This window comes from Micropterus salmoides, unplaced genomic scaffold (genome assembly GCF_014851395.1).
Source record: "Micropterus salmoides isolate LMB-PRFRI ecotype aquatic unplaced genomic scaffold, ASM1485139v1 Ms_hic_scaffold_3, whole genome shotgun sequence".
NCBI classification, from domain to species: Eukaryota; Metazoa; Chordata; class Actinopteri; order Centrarchiformes; family Centrarchidae; genus Micropterus; species Micropterus salmoides.
The window spans coordinates 32,476,131-32,491,593 of record NW_024042261.1 but is presented as its reverse complement, the minus strand read 5'-3'; the positions used below and the strand labels follow the sequence as shown (position 1 = coordinate 32,491,593).

The window sequence follows — 15,463 nt, the reverse complement described above, 5'->3', positions numbered from 1 at the left end:
TTAACACCCTCATCTTGAATCTTAAATAGACCGCTTAACATCAAAGCTGCTCAATTTTACACCTTACCACACAGGAATTATCTCCTGTGATGTGAAATGCCATTAATACAAATGCTTTGAATACAAAATGTTCCAAAAAATAACATAATGGTCCACTGGTAAATCAAAAATGTTGGTCATTCATGAATTGTTGACTGACAGGTTTGAGTGTTTTTTCTAAATAAATGAGCTATGTTACTATTAAAAAGATGTAATGTATTGAGTAACACCAAGAAAATTAATTATATTTTTTGTTACAGCAAAGTTTGGCCAAAAAAGCATGAATACAGATGATGTCTGCACATTCAAGAACAAAGCCATTATCAGTGCTATTGTTGATGTACTACACAGAAGCAAAAGACAATAATACACAAACAGCATAACTTCATCTTTCCGTCAAGTCTAATTCTTCTGATTTTCAAACACCTTTAACCAAGTTACATTGAGTTTGTATTCTGTAGTGTAGTAAACCGACAGTATGGATTTGTGTATTTTATATTAAACAATTTGGAGACTCAAGTCCTCTTTTCTCTCCCAGAGAGAAGGAGGAGGTTTGATTATTAACCCTCTACAGACGGCTGAAGAGACCCAAAGGAAAAGGTGAAAGGTTGCTTCCCCTAAGTGCTGTTCCGGGGCAGTTGATCGTAAAACTGGCCACTTGGCAACAGCCAAGATAAGCCTCTCGGAATTGTTAAAATGACAAAGAAACTAACCAGAGATTACAAACAGCCTATCAGAACTCTTCTTAAAGGGGGCAAGAAACCCTAAACTGCCCCCCCCCACACAGACACGTAACCATGGCAACCTGACCTTGCTACTATATATAGGATATATGCTCCTATACACCTGGGTGAGATACTCCTGTGACAAAATCCAGGACACCAAGGACAGCCCTAAACTTTATGTAAACAAAGACTGCAGTCTCCAAAGACTCAAAGCATTACCTGTTTGATTAAATAATCTTTTAGTTTTTAGATTACGTTTGCCTCTATTTGAGTAGTTATGTTACCATGTTGTTGCTATCTGTTGTTGATATTATTGCTGAAAAGAATCTAAGTTACTTTTGCAGTGTTTTCATTTTCAGCAAGATTAAGGACACTCCTTCATTTTATGTGTAACCATTGCTTGTTCACAATACTTTCTCACACAATTCCTTTAGAAATTATGATAAATACAACCGTTTGACCATTGAGGTTTGATTGTGGAAAATATTTGATTATAATACGCACAAATAGATTTTCTTTTTTCTTTATAGACATATTAAAAGTTTAGAAAGACAGTCCCTCGGGAAACTGGAAACGGCCGCCCTGCAGGAAACGAAGGACTGCCCTCTGGGGAACCACGCTCCAGACAACAAAAGAGCGACACACGACGTCGTTCGCTCTCTTCCTCTTCCTCTCTTCCTCTTCCTTCTGCTCTCTGGACGCTTCCCTCTTAAACGGCGCTTCAGCACACGCCCGACTTGCCCCCCTCCTGGCAACGCCCTAAGAATTCGACCAGCGCAACAAAGTCTTTGTTTCGCTTGAAGCTACACACGCGAAGTGCCGCAACATCGATTTGTCCCTGAGTTCCAGCAACTTTACTTGTTTTATTTTCTTTCTTTTTCTTTTGTTAAAAGTTATCAGTCCGTTAAGTTACACTGGTTTAATTCAGGAACGACCAAGTTCCCTTTTAAGCTTTTTCGTCGAGCTAACTTCACCGAGGTCAGACCCAGTCACATGGTCTCGCCAGCGGCAACGAAGGACACCTGAAAAACAGCCGAATTGCCAGATGGAGGATGGCCAACGCTTGAGGGTTTTTCTTCAATCAGACACAGAGAACCTTGGAGAATCCCCTAGCAAAAAGCCAGGATCGGGCAGTTAGCGTGGGACCCGTGCAACAGGCCAAAGCAGGCTGCCGACAAGCAGTAAGACCTAAACAAAGCATTCTGTGGTCAGGGATGTCCCATAGTGTTAATATTGTCTTTTTAAGGAATTGTGTGTGTTGCCTATTTCTAAGTGTCTGCCAAGAGAATTTACCCTTTAGATATGAGACTGACTGATTGATTTAAGATAATTGAGCGATTATTAACTAACTGATCACTGGTGAATAATTGTATACTTATTAAAAGCTACCTAGAGGTCCAGAGACTCTAGGTTAATAACAACTCCGGTGGCACCCCGCGAAACAAGAGATTTTTATGATTAATATTTTCTGAATATTAAAATTTATAATTGGGTATTAATTCTCATAAATTTATTAAAATTCATATGTAGTTTAGACATGCTACAATTCTTTTAATATAACAATCATCACCATTAGAATATTTATTGAATAATACACTAAAATGTAGTTATCATATGATACTTAATGTATCCTGACACACAATTTGAGGAAAATGCTACTAAGAATGTTTCTGGTGGACTACTTCTTCTGATTACTGATAATGTATCTTTCTAAGATAGCTTCCTGAACTGGAAGTACTATACTAGTGGAGGATATGACTAATGATACCTTTTGCACTGAACTGCACTTATTGTCTGCAACAGAAATGAACTATTATCAGGTAAAGAAATGATAAATCTAAATATGCTGAAATTTCCCCATCACACTAACAATAACTAAACAGGATATGTTACATACCGTAAGTAGTCTCCATGTGTCTGTCACTCCCTGTTACAGCCTTGAATTGGCTTTCCAATCATGCTTGACACTTTTTGGACATAACCATGTGCAGTAGCTTCATGTGAGCTGGGCTTCTAATGCCAAGACATGGCTAGTGCACACAGCACGGGGAAATTAATAAAACAATAATTAAAAGCAGTGATGAATGGAAAGCTATTCATAATTACTGGCATGAGCTGGAACAGAAACCTGACCAAATGAAGGTGAGAAACATGAGACAATACATATACTTTAGGCCTCAAATACTGCATTTAGTACCTTTGAGACATTGTGCAATGGTATCCTATGTTCTCATCATTTTTTCTATTCTTGACTACAGAACTGTGTCCCTAAATCTGGTCCCAATGTGTCTTGCTCACTGACACTTCAGTAGGCTGGATGCAATGCCAGCATGAACAAAATTCTGGAAATCTTCATAAAGACTGCAATATTTGGATGACTTTCAATATAGCTTTCATGGATAGTTATGCATTTGTTATTCTCAACTCTCAGTGAAATAATATTTGCATGCACTGTAGGTCATGTTAGCATGCCAAAGCACTGTGTTGCTGCTTAGTCATAGATGCATGCAACAAGTGCATCTTGGCAGAGCAATGCCAGCTGCAGCCAAAACCTTCTATGCCTGTCTACATTGTTGGTTCCCTTAGTCTTCCAGCTAAGTAGGCATGTGAATAAACAGGACAGTGTGAGTATCAAGTACTCACTTGCAGCACTCAGTAAAGTAAAACCAATAACCAGATTGCAGACGCTTTTATGAAAATAGGCCAGACATAAATTTACTTGTCAGATTACTAAACATGTGTCTGAAATGAATAGGTAAACTGATCAGAGAGTAATCAGATTAAGTGTGTAATTTGTGAGAAATTACATTTAGAAAACATTCCTAGTCCTGCTGTCAGGAAGTATCAAGGTACTCAAGACATTCTCTTAAATTAACCAGCAAAACTATCCTGCATATGTATAATCATTCAATATTTTAGCAACTACTTTCAATAATTTGTGTGAATACATTTTTTATGCTGGTGACTGAAAATAAATAAATAAATCAATCAATAAACATACCAGAAAATCCACTGAAGGTATTGTTTGCTGTGTCACAATTTTGTAAGCGAAAGGTCAGCAGACTCAGTTTCCGTTTTCAGTGATGGCATTTCATATTTGAAAAATGAGGCCTGTCACTAAATGCCATCTTACCGCCTCTTTGTCATCTCATCACTCTTTTCACAACTTGTCACACTGAAGCCCTGTCTATGACATGAGCAAACCGTTAGCTTCCTTCCAGGCAGGCTAGTGGGCTTTATTAATATTTATAGAATAACAGTTTAAGGCCAGCCCCCTTGAGAGCTATCACTCCACTTTGCTGCCTAACACTTGCAAAATATATTGACAACTCCTTTTCAGCACTCCCTTGCCCCTGATAACCTCCCTATGCAGGTGTGCAGCAGGTTTCAAAAATATGACAGGATCTGTTCTGCAGGAACAAAGAAAATACTTTTACTCCCATTTGATTAAATAACTTGCACAACTGGGGAAAGCTGAAGTCAATTTTAAAAGACTTGAAAAGAAAATGTAAAAATAACTGGTATTGAAACTTCTTGTTAAAAATGTGGCACAATCATGACGTCATGTCATGGATGTCACCCTGGTGTCTGGTTAGATGAAAAGAACAGGCCCTGTTGGCAGCACTCTGATGTCTCAGAGTACAGCCAGCCAGTTTGAGCCAGTTTTCAGTTAAAAGATTGGCCCTGCACATTTACAGTACAGAAAGAATCTTCTCATGTCACTTGAATCTTGTCAAACTTAAAAGCTTGGAAAGCTGACCCATGACATGGAGTGACATGTACATAGACATAATCAAAGATGGATAGTTTCCATTGTTTGGATTATTGAACATACTGGACACAGACAACAAAATTATTTCATCACTCTTTTGCCCAAATAAACATTTCCAGAGCCACATGATCCTCATGGCTACAGGCAGACTATTCTAACCCATTCTGTTGGGCTAGATGTACTTTTTTTAATGTTATGATTTACTTTTTTTATTGCCTGTGTGTGAAGGGGTTGTAACCTCACATAAAAAACGATCCACTTGATGGGTTTTTCTGTTAACTCTGACAGGCCAGTATGCCTATCCCTATGTGAAGACTCTGGGTCGGATTTTCCACAAAATCTATTGGCTGTGACGTGCATGCACGCTCCCGAGCCTCTTACCTGCTGATTTTGAGCCGTACACACAGCAACAAGGCTGCAGCTAACGGAGTCCCCTAATACCAAAACACGACAGGCTCCTCGCACAACACACACTCTAACACAAACTTCACAAGAGGATAAAAAAGTAACAAAACAGTTTTATGTGCTGAAGCCCGTCAGGCCAAACTAGGGATAGGAGAAATACTCAATTCTTAGATGCATCGCGATGCGGACATGGAAGATTATGAATCGATTAACAAATGTCTAAAAATCGATTATTTAAATGTTAATTACTGTATGTGACAGAACATACTATGTGTAAAGCGTCCTTGGTTCCCGTGAAAGGCGCTAAAAATATTTATTTGTGTAACGTTAGCTAAATAATGAGGTAATTTTAATTATCAGTTGAATGTCTTTACTAGCTAACCTACCAGGCAAGTGTTGAGAACATCAGGTACAAGCTTAGACTAAACTGGTGTACAGCTCTGTCCAGTACACATACTGTACATCCTTATAATTATTTTTCAGTTTTCAGAGGAGTCTGACAACTGGTTGTTAAAGAAATGACGGACCATGGAGCTGATGTTAATGAAGTAAATTATGGATGCAAACTCGTCCTTTTAAGCTAATTAGGAGATGATTCTTTTGGATTTTAATGCGTAAATTAAATGCTTAGTAATTATCCAGGGATCTTGTATAGAAAAAAATGATGCATCAAGATGCATCGATAACCATTTTATAATCGAATCGCAGCCCTCTGAATCGTAATCGTAATCGAATAGAATTGTGAGGTGCCCAGAGATTCCCACCCCTAGGCCAAAAGTGAATCAGATCAACTTCGGGTAAAAAACACAGTCAACAACAACAACAAAATGGACACAGAGTATCTTTCATCTTACTGAACAAAACATTACTGTAAAGCATGTGAAATATATTGTGATGTTGTGCTATGGTTGGCTCAAGTTAAATACCGTTTATGTGAAGTTGTCTCTTGTGTTTCCGTCCGAGTTTGAGCTGGTGTACGAGCACACACCTAGCTGCAATTTAAAAACTGCACCGCTAGCAGCCACTGAAAACTACATATATCCCCTTTAAAGTCTATACTGTTTGGACAATTTTTACTAGTTTTCTTTCTAAGTCTCTAAACTTGTAGATCACATTCTTATGTCACTTGCTGAAATGTCTAAGAGTTCAGGTAATGGCAGGCCGTAAACCTGTTGGAGTTGTAGAAGATGTATTTTATTTCCTTTGCGATTAGCTGCTATTTTATCTTACAGACATCCACAAATGAATATACCATCAAAATGCACATCCAAAAGACGCACAGAAAAAAAATCATCTTTGTGATTGTCCAACAGGGCAAGAGGGAAAAAAGGAGAAATGAACCACACAAAAATTATCCCTATAATCATGGCTAAATACATACTGTATAGTATATCCTATTTAGGGCTGCAGCTAACGATGATAGTACTCGAAGCTTCTACAGATTATTTCATCGATTCATCGATGCATCATTTAAGAAGTACTTTTGCTTGGCGGCAGTGTAACCCCCCGCCCACCAGTAACGGGATCAGCTGTGTAAGTTGATAGACATTTATTTGTCATTTCAGAAATTCATAGTGTCATACAGCAACCATCAGACCAACACCAACAGACCAACAACCAGACAACTTCTTTCCCAACACAAACATCACTATACAAGTTATACTAAGGTGCAACTCCCCGACACCCAGTTAACTCATGACTGCAACGTTACAACCCAAACTCACAGCCCAACCAGGAGAACAACAAACACGTGTGCACATTTTCAACTAAGGATTGCGGCTTAATATCCTTCACCTCCCTATAATATAGCCCTAATTTGTATTCTTTAAAAATGCTGCTGTTATAGCAATCCCAGTTTTAACTCACAGCAACAAATTAGAATGATATCTGACATGAATTTGGTACTAAAGTCAAACACTGAAGTTAGTGAGTTAAATTTTACTGTAATTTTAAAATTTTAATAGGCCTCCCCCAGTCATGCCTGTAATAAACAACACAGGTACATTTTCTTGATGGCTGTCTCGACCAGCTGAAAGTCTTTTTCTCAAGATGAATCTAGCATACACTGTTGGAACAAAATAAATCCATTGTCATTAATGTATTATGACTGTATAAAAATTGCATGTTGCCTGTCCACCTATTCAAACCATTATCATAACCAATAAATTACTTCCACATTGCAAATATTTAAATAACCAAGTTTATATATAATGTTACAAATATTCATGAGTTTATTTTGTTAATCCTAAGCCTAAAGCAAAAATGTCAAAGTCAAAATAATAAAAGAAATCTGTTTTCTTGGGGTCAGATTCCATACACAAAAAAATGCTGAAACCTCACTGATTAGTACTGGCTAGACACCAGCCATGTTTGATCTAGACAGGACTCTTCACATCAGGCTAGTAACAAGACAACGATGTTTATTTTGAATAGAAGCCATGAATGCAATACCCCACTGTAAATGAGTACACATCCTCACTGTATCAGTTTGCTTTTTGAGCTACTTGTCACAGACCTTCAAGCATCCTATGCTTTTTCAGCTACAAATTACAGAAGCTACTACTTCTACTACTACTACTCCATCAGTGACAACTGTTAAACGCCTTTGTTCATGTGACGAACTAACAGTATGCAAAGCACTGCTGAAAACAACATCATTAAGGCATTTTATTAAACCCACCACTCACTGCTTTGATAGGGCTTTGATAGAGAAAATGCATTAGTCACAACTGAGTATTAGAAGATCAGTAGATATTAACTTCTATTAGCTGCCACCACTTTCCTAAAAATCCTTATACCATTTTAGATACAAGTATGCTTGCATTGCCATTAATTGTAAACAATGAAGATTTTTGATAGTGCTGTTGCTATATCATCATTCAAAACATTGCCCAGCAATACTGACTGCTGTCTTACTGTATATGTTGCATTTCCAACTGTAAATCACTAGGGTTTAATTACCTGCAAATTAACTGCTGTTTCACTGTCTTGCATAAGATTATCCTAGTCATGATGAAATGACACTAGGGAGGCTGTTCTGATGGGAGGATTCGAAGACGCGGAAAATACAAGATGCCACTTTGTTAGTCTGATAGCTGCAAGGAATGTGATGCCTGTCAGCTAAATCACCCTCATAATGTAACCTTCAAACACTGGACATCTTATTATTCCTGTCACTTTTTTCAAGTTCAGTATGAGTTGAGGTTCAGTCGTCAAATTACTAGCTTTTAAATCTGCTGTCCATAGCTGCAGCAGGCCTCAATACATACACAACAATGTGAGTGGGGCAATTTGCTGCAGTGAATTTAACTCTAGTGGTGTAAAACACATTGACTCGACAGTTGGGCAGAGTCAGTCTGTGAGCAGTAGTTGGGAGCAGTTTGAAATGGTCAGCCTCAATTTCTCTCCATCCGTGGAGAGTTTTTTAACGTGTGATGGGCAATCAAACATGAAGGTTTGTAAGGCCAGAAAAGCCAAATCTACTCTATTAGAGCAAATTGTTTGATGATGCTTACTTTGACATTTAATTTTTGACGGTTCTTTTTTGGTTTTGCCTGCCACAGGTCTCCATTTTATTTCAACATTTGTCAACCACTTTACTTGCACATTTGAACAAAATCTGCCAAACACCAAAACTGTTTTCATTAGTCACACTAGTGCGATTATCATCTAACTAGCCTTATCAACAATCTGCTCTACCTCCTGTAATGTTTTGTAGTGATGCACATAGACAACACTGTGCAAGTAAACATACAGATTAGACCAAGCACATTGCGTTATGTAGGCTTATTGGGATAGATCATACCATCACAGCCACAAGTTAGCATTGCATGCTGTAGGCATTAAAGTATGCATGCTGTGTCAATGCTGTTAACATTGTATGCTGTCATTTAGAGAAAAAAATCATGTTTTGGGGAGTAAATCTATTGACAAAAAAACTATGACCTGCTAAAACATATATTGGGAAAAAAACATAGGTACAACAAATATGTTTATTGGACCTTATTCCTGTTTTAACAGCTATTGTCCTGTGCATGTGCAAATACAGTATATGGGAAGAGTATATGGGAATTTGTGTAGCAAATTTGCACTTTGAGTGCAAACATATTCCTCATTGTGCTACAGCCAGTAACTGACAAAGATGCTAACAACACTACTACCATTTCTTTGAAGTCAAGTCAAGTTTGCCATTCTTTAATTAGGACAATCTAGAACTTCTATCACAAAAACTATCATTATACATCCTAGAGTTCAGGAGACAGTCTTGAATGTGGCCAGAGCATTATAATCTGAGAATATGTGGATATGCTTAGAGAACAGCGTTGGCACCACTAAGTGCACCTGGTCCTGTAAAATGGCCTCATATTATTTGGCTGTTAACAACCGTGCAGGGCAACCATCAGATCTAATGACCCTCCTGAGATGGCTGCCCATCCCATTACTGATCCAGAACCATGCTTAAAAGTGGGAACGAGACACTGTTTGTCGAAGGCTCCATTATTCTTTCTACCTCCTAATGTATAAAAAAGATTCAAAGAAAACTAATCAGCACATAGAACTTGTTTTGGCTCCTCAAATGTAAAAGTCTTACATGCTGTGAACTAGGCACGTAGGACCTTAACATTTGTATTTGAGAGCCGTTGAATGTACCAGCTTTGTGAATTTCAAAGATGTAGTGTTTTTTAAGACTGCGGAGAAGGAAATTTGATTTTATTCTAGGGTAATTCTAAGGCCATAGAGCAACTACCTTGTTAAGTGCATCAACAGCTTCCTTAACCACTCTTCACTTTTCAATTTTACAACTGCCCCTCTTGCCACTTGCATCAGGAAAGTCAGGGCTATGTGTTCCAATTAATTTGCTTTCTTTGGAACTCTGCAAGATATCGCCTGTTTGCTGAAACATCTTACATATCCCCTTAAAATGATAAAAACTAGTATTATTATTGATATGGCTTGTCCCCCACAATAGAATTCAAAATAGAATTGTCTGTCTAAGATTTCATACTCATACTAGCCATTATTTTTTACAAAAAGGCAAAGGCAAAGGACCAAGTATAAGTAGCCAGATGCAAGAAAGCAACAGCTGTAGCCAATGAAGAAAATATATTTCTTTAACAACCTCTGTAGAAATAAAATGCAGGTCTGGCAACTGGTGAGAAATTTGACTTTAAAAAAGTATACAAAAATGGCTCTTCTGTGTAACACACACACAAAGGACTGTTTGCATTATTCATGTAAGAGATGCAGGATTAATGCGCGAAGTGGGACTTCCAACAATGGCCATCACTGTAGGCGTGCTCTCACTTTGACGATCCCCTAGTCTATTCTGATGATGATGTTTCTCCTCTGTGAAACAGCCTATTCTAATATGATATGAAATTAAATGGGGAGGATAGCAGATTTTAAGAAATACTTGGACAGGACAATGTTCTACTGTGGCATTGAGCACACAAGAATATATCAAAGTAAAAAATATGAGGAATAACGAGAACCACACCTGCCGATTGTCATTAGCTTCAGCAGCAATGAGAGTCATCCTAAAAATTGCTACATGCGTACTATAAAATGTCGGAGACAAAGGGGAGTCTGTTGCCGTGTGCCCAGGAGGAGAAATCCTACCCTGTGTCTGGGGGCTCAAGTGCATAATTTCAACCCCAGCCTCTCTCCTCAAGTACTTTGTTTGAGTGATTCTGACTTTCAGAACACCAAACAGGTGTAAGATTCCAGTTCTTTGAAAAGTGGATCTGATAGTTTTAAAGGAAAAAGTGAACACTGTAATGCTCCAGGATAACAGAGAAAGTAAAGAGGCATCTGACATATCCAAATGGATATTATCTTTAATGTTATTATTAAGGTGGCTTATCCTTCATCAAATGCCAAAATCAGCTCTTAGGGTTTGTTTATTATTTCATATTAAATGAGACAAAACACTTCCTTTTATCAGGATATTCTCTTTGTTTAATAAGTGATATGGGTACCAATGCGCAGAAGTCAGTACAGCAATGCAGCAAAGCAGTTCTTGATTTTTGTTTATTTTGGAGCAAACAACAGCAAGGTGAAATTGACTGGGGACTGCTTTGCAGAATCATTTAAAAAGTTGTTAGCTTTTTAAATTATTTTAAGGTGCCTGTCCCTTTCAATTTTTAAACCCAGGTCAGGTCAGCAATGGCCACAAGAAAAACTTTTTATTTATCTGCTTTTTTTTTATTAAAATGATGCAGCATGTAAATTACAAAATAGACATTTGACATAGTGTTATAGTAGGTATACATCAGAGACAACTATAGTAAGAACATTGTGACTATACACAAAAAATACTGCTTTGCAACAATCAGTTGGTCACTTGCGTAACACCACATGCTTTAGATTTCTGCAGTGTCTTCAACTTAGCACACAAAGTCTGGAGCTGTGAAAGAGGGGTGGGTGGCAGTGCCCAGCTTTCATGTCCAATAAAGTGGTGTAATTGTGACAGCTACCCATTAGTTCTATGTGTGATAAATCACAGGATGACAGACTGCAGCTTCAACTAAATATAATGCTCCGGGCTAGAAAATTCACCTCTCCGTTTGTTCTAATCAAAGCTGTTAAGTTGAAAAAGCCGGTATGTAAGGATCACTAACTGTACAAATTAACAGGAAGAGCAAATTTATACTTTACACATAAAAATAACTATTTCTGTAGTGCAAAGCAAGTAGATGCTAAGTTGCTGATTATATATTTTTTTCAATAAATAATACACCAATTCCATTGTCATACTTTTCCTACTGAGCAACACAAGATCATGGAGAATGTACTCTTCCCCATCCACAGTATCCATTTCCTTCAAATGCAGCTATTCCCTCCCTAGATGGCCATACAGTTCTCACAACAATTATTACTTGAAATACACAATATCCCCCTGGAAAACTCAGGAGAGACAGAGGCATTTCATTGTTTCCTCTCTGTTATCGTTCTGCCCGCGTGCGCTGCCAACGTTAGTTCAAATACAACAATCGTTTATGGACTATAACAAGGTCCAACTGCAACTTACATGTCATCTTTCTCTCAGCAATCTGTCCTTTGGAGAATATCTGTGCGTTCAGTTCACAATGACACAACAACAAAGGCGAAAAGACAAGCAACAGATTTTTCATTTGGGATCACAAAGGATGGGTTGTTCCCCCTCTTATCATGCAGAGAACTATTGCTGAGGCTGCTTCTCAGAGCTGATCAGCACGACAAAGACAACTGGGAGAATGCAGCCTTGTTCTACAAAGGTTAACCTCGGCGGGACCTAACAACTTCAGACAACTCATTTGATGCCTCTATGAAACATTTGCCAAGGACGGAGGGCCCCTGGATTCCCTTGGATTTAACCTCTAATATCTGAGGTCATGCATCCTGCAACAGCTAATGGTGGCACTTGTGAGCTTTATTATATGTAAAATATTTGCTCTGTTATATGCAAAAATTCTCCCCACACACAGAAAGGAGTTTCTTGTGGTCTGGATGTCTGCAGCATGTTTGACTACTTACACTGGCTGAAAATACCCCACTACTTTTTTCTGAAATTTATATTCAATCTTCAAAACATTTACTTATTTTACAGGGGAGCAGTTGCACTTTTTTTGATGCCAAGTAGGCCTAAAAGAACGATTTAGTTTTGACCCAAAGGTGTAAAAATCTTTTCAGTTAAACATCAATTCACCTTGCATTAATACTTCAATCTTTTTCACAATTCTTAAGTACTTAGTAGTTTTTTACTGAAGAACTTTTCCATTAACTTATACCACTAATAATCAACATTAGTGTGATGCAAACCCAAAATCTATCATGAGAACTATCACTTCACTCAGAGGACTGTGTACGTTAGTCTTAGAAGTTGCCCAGTAAGAGTGCAAAGCTGGTCTAAGCTGTGTGTAGGGCCCCAACAATGACTCCCAGGGGTCCTTCTCAAGCTTTTACTCCTCCAGTCTCAAATATTTGTGATCATTCAGAAGAGAGGTAGCTTATCTTAATTTATTTCACCTAACTTCATTAGTTTGATTGTGACTCCATGTGCAGTTTTAAGGCTTTGTCTCATAAATCAATCAGGACAAACATATAAAAAAAGTCTGTGGTAAATTCAAAATGCAATTTGATATGACTTTAATAATGGGACTAAAGTTGGTTAATGATTGAGCATTTGTTTTGATGTTGTTAAAACCATGGTATTTCTTGAAAGAAGATCCCTTTGTGAATTTTATTCATATTACTATGTATTGAACAGTATGCTGTAGCAAACTATCAGGTATGCATCTTTCCCTAAGCCTTATTTGCTCTATTTGTAACAGGATCACTAGACACATACACTCAACTGGGTTACTGCTAACCACACTAAGAAATAGAGGCTAATACAAAGTTGAATATCGACTCACCTGTAAAAAAGAAACAAAAGGGGGGGGGGGGCTACAGTCCAAATGCCAACCATAACAAATTTAATTTCCCTTTCAATCCCTTTAAATAGAAACAGCAATTGTAATGTAACTCGCATCCTATTCACAGCCGTTTAGACAAGGTTAGCGCACACAGTATTCATACAGCAGGGCACTTTAACCTACCTCTAAATACAGAAACCAAGTCCTTATCCGCCTTCATCCGTTATTTATGTACCTATCTCACATCATTTAGGGCGCGCTGCAGATATTCCTGTTCCTGAGCCTGCTGGCAGAGGTAGCCTAAATATGTGTTGGGGGGGGGGGGGTTATCCCTTTCTAGCTACCGAATTCACACAGTGCGATGTTTAGACGGTCTTCAAACGCTCTAGGTTGCTAAAAAAAATCGAGGAGCAGGTAGCGTATCGTACAGCACCGTTCACGAAGCACCCTTAATCTCTCCCTTTCCCAAGAATAACGTGCGGGTAAATGGGCAGATTTAGAAAAGACAGCATAAACAAGCGGTGCAAATGCCAAAAAAGCATCCGTATGTTACAGTGAAACTGATCGCGGCTCGCTACGTTAGTTCTCCATGTATGCTCCGCGACTGCATGATGCTTGTGTGCAGCTGTCTGCTTTTTCTTGTTGCAACACCGGCAAAAATCTCACTAAACTGAACCTTACCATTCTGAAGACATCCAATGTAGCAGGCCTGTCCCGTTGACAATTCACCAATATGGTCTGGGATGCCCCCCAAAAGCCCTTATGCTTCTACTTGATCTCCTTCTTCTTCTTCCCTCCCTTTCGTTTTGATAGTGCCCAAAGCAGGCGAGTGTATTTCCACTGTGCACGACACGGTACGGCAGAAAAAAATCCTCCTCCTCCTTCTGCTCTTCCAAGGTGCTGCTGCTGCTTACAGCGCTCTCAGAGAGGCACACATGGATGAGAGAGGCAGCCGTCCAAAATGCCCATTAGCAAGCACAGACCTAATTGAACGCCGTGAAAATCCTTCGGGAGAAATATGTGAAATAGTCCCCGGACACACAGTGGGAGATAAGGTGACACGCCAGCCGATATGCAGGGGAATGACAAGCTGCGTGGTCCCTCACGATTTACAATTACGAGTTCGGAGCAGGGATGAGTGTGCGACTGTGCGTGGTCGCCCCCTTCGGTCTTACGCTATAGTCCCTCCAAATATTTGCCCGTTTTTGCTTTATCCTGTCCGTTTTTTTCTACACGGAAAAAGTCTATATTAATAATAATCCTCTATTGTACTTTATTTCCCCCTATATATGGAAGGCCTTTTCATCTAGGAAAATATACAAACAAATGAACAAGTTGGAGGGACAAACATTTTGTGGCTTCCCATAATTACCGTGACATGACTGTTTTAGGTCTTAAGTATAACTTATGTCCAATTAAGACTTAACCATAGTCAAAATGATGACTTAGTATTGCATAATTATCACCAATTGTTAGGTCATAATAACTAAAAATTAGGACTTACATACTGTAATTGTGCCCTACAATTAAGTCCTAATCAGTCAAGAAATAATATATTGTCATAATGTAAGCAGGTGTAATGAATTCTGTTGTACCATTAATGTGTGCAGAGTATCATGTCTTGACCCAAGTGTTACTGGAAGTGCATGTGTGAAATTACTTTTTATAACTTGTTTCATGGATGTGCTTAACTGTTTTAATTAAGATAATAACAGCATATTCAGCATTCTATCCATCAAATCTATCAAATATGAATTAGGCTATGAGACACCAAGACATGTTTGTAAGATACAGAGTACAAACTCCAACTGTGCTAAGTCATACGCCGCTAAATAAAATGAAGTCTTTGTCACATTTTTAAGCTACAATTACTTAGGTTCTAAAGAGAATGTTTTTTAGCAAGCAGTGACAGTACCTGGCAGGGATATGCTTTTGTAAGTTTGAATAGGCTTTCGGGGTAAAAGTATAATCGGCTGGATGTGCTTGTTTTGACAATATCTTGACAATGTTTAATAAGGAACAGCAACATCTGTTTAACATTAACTGTGATGTTTAAAGAGGTGGTATTATGCTAATTTTCAGGTTCAAAATCTTAATTAGGGGTTGTACCAGAACAGGTTTACATG

The 15,463-nt window shown here is 38.4% G+C and overlaps 1 protein-coding gene across 1 annotated transcript in view; it reads right to left on the bottom strand.

Annotated features, from left to right (window-relative positions):
• Positions 1-14,472, bottom strand: part of tenm4 (teneurin transmembrane protein 4) — a 157,522-nt gene extending 143,050 nt beyond the window's left edge. Inside the window, exon 1 of the mRNA XM_038694058.1 lies at positions 14,019-14,472. The gene's annotated coding sequence lies outside the window, so the exon portion shown is untranslated. The remainder of the gene's footprint in view (positions 1-14,018) is intronic.
• Positions 14,473-15,463: the final 991 nt, after the last annotated feature.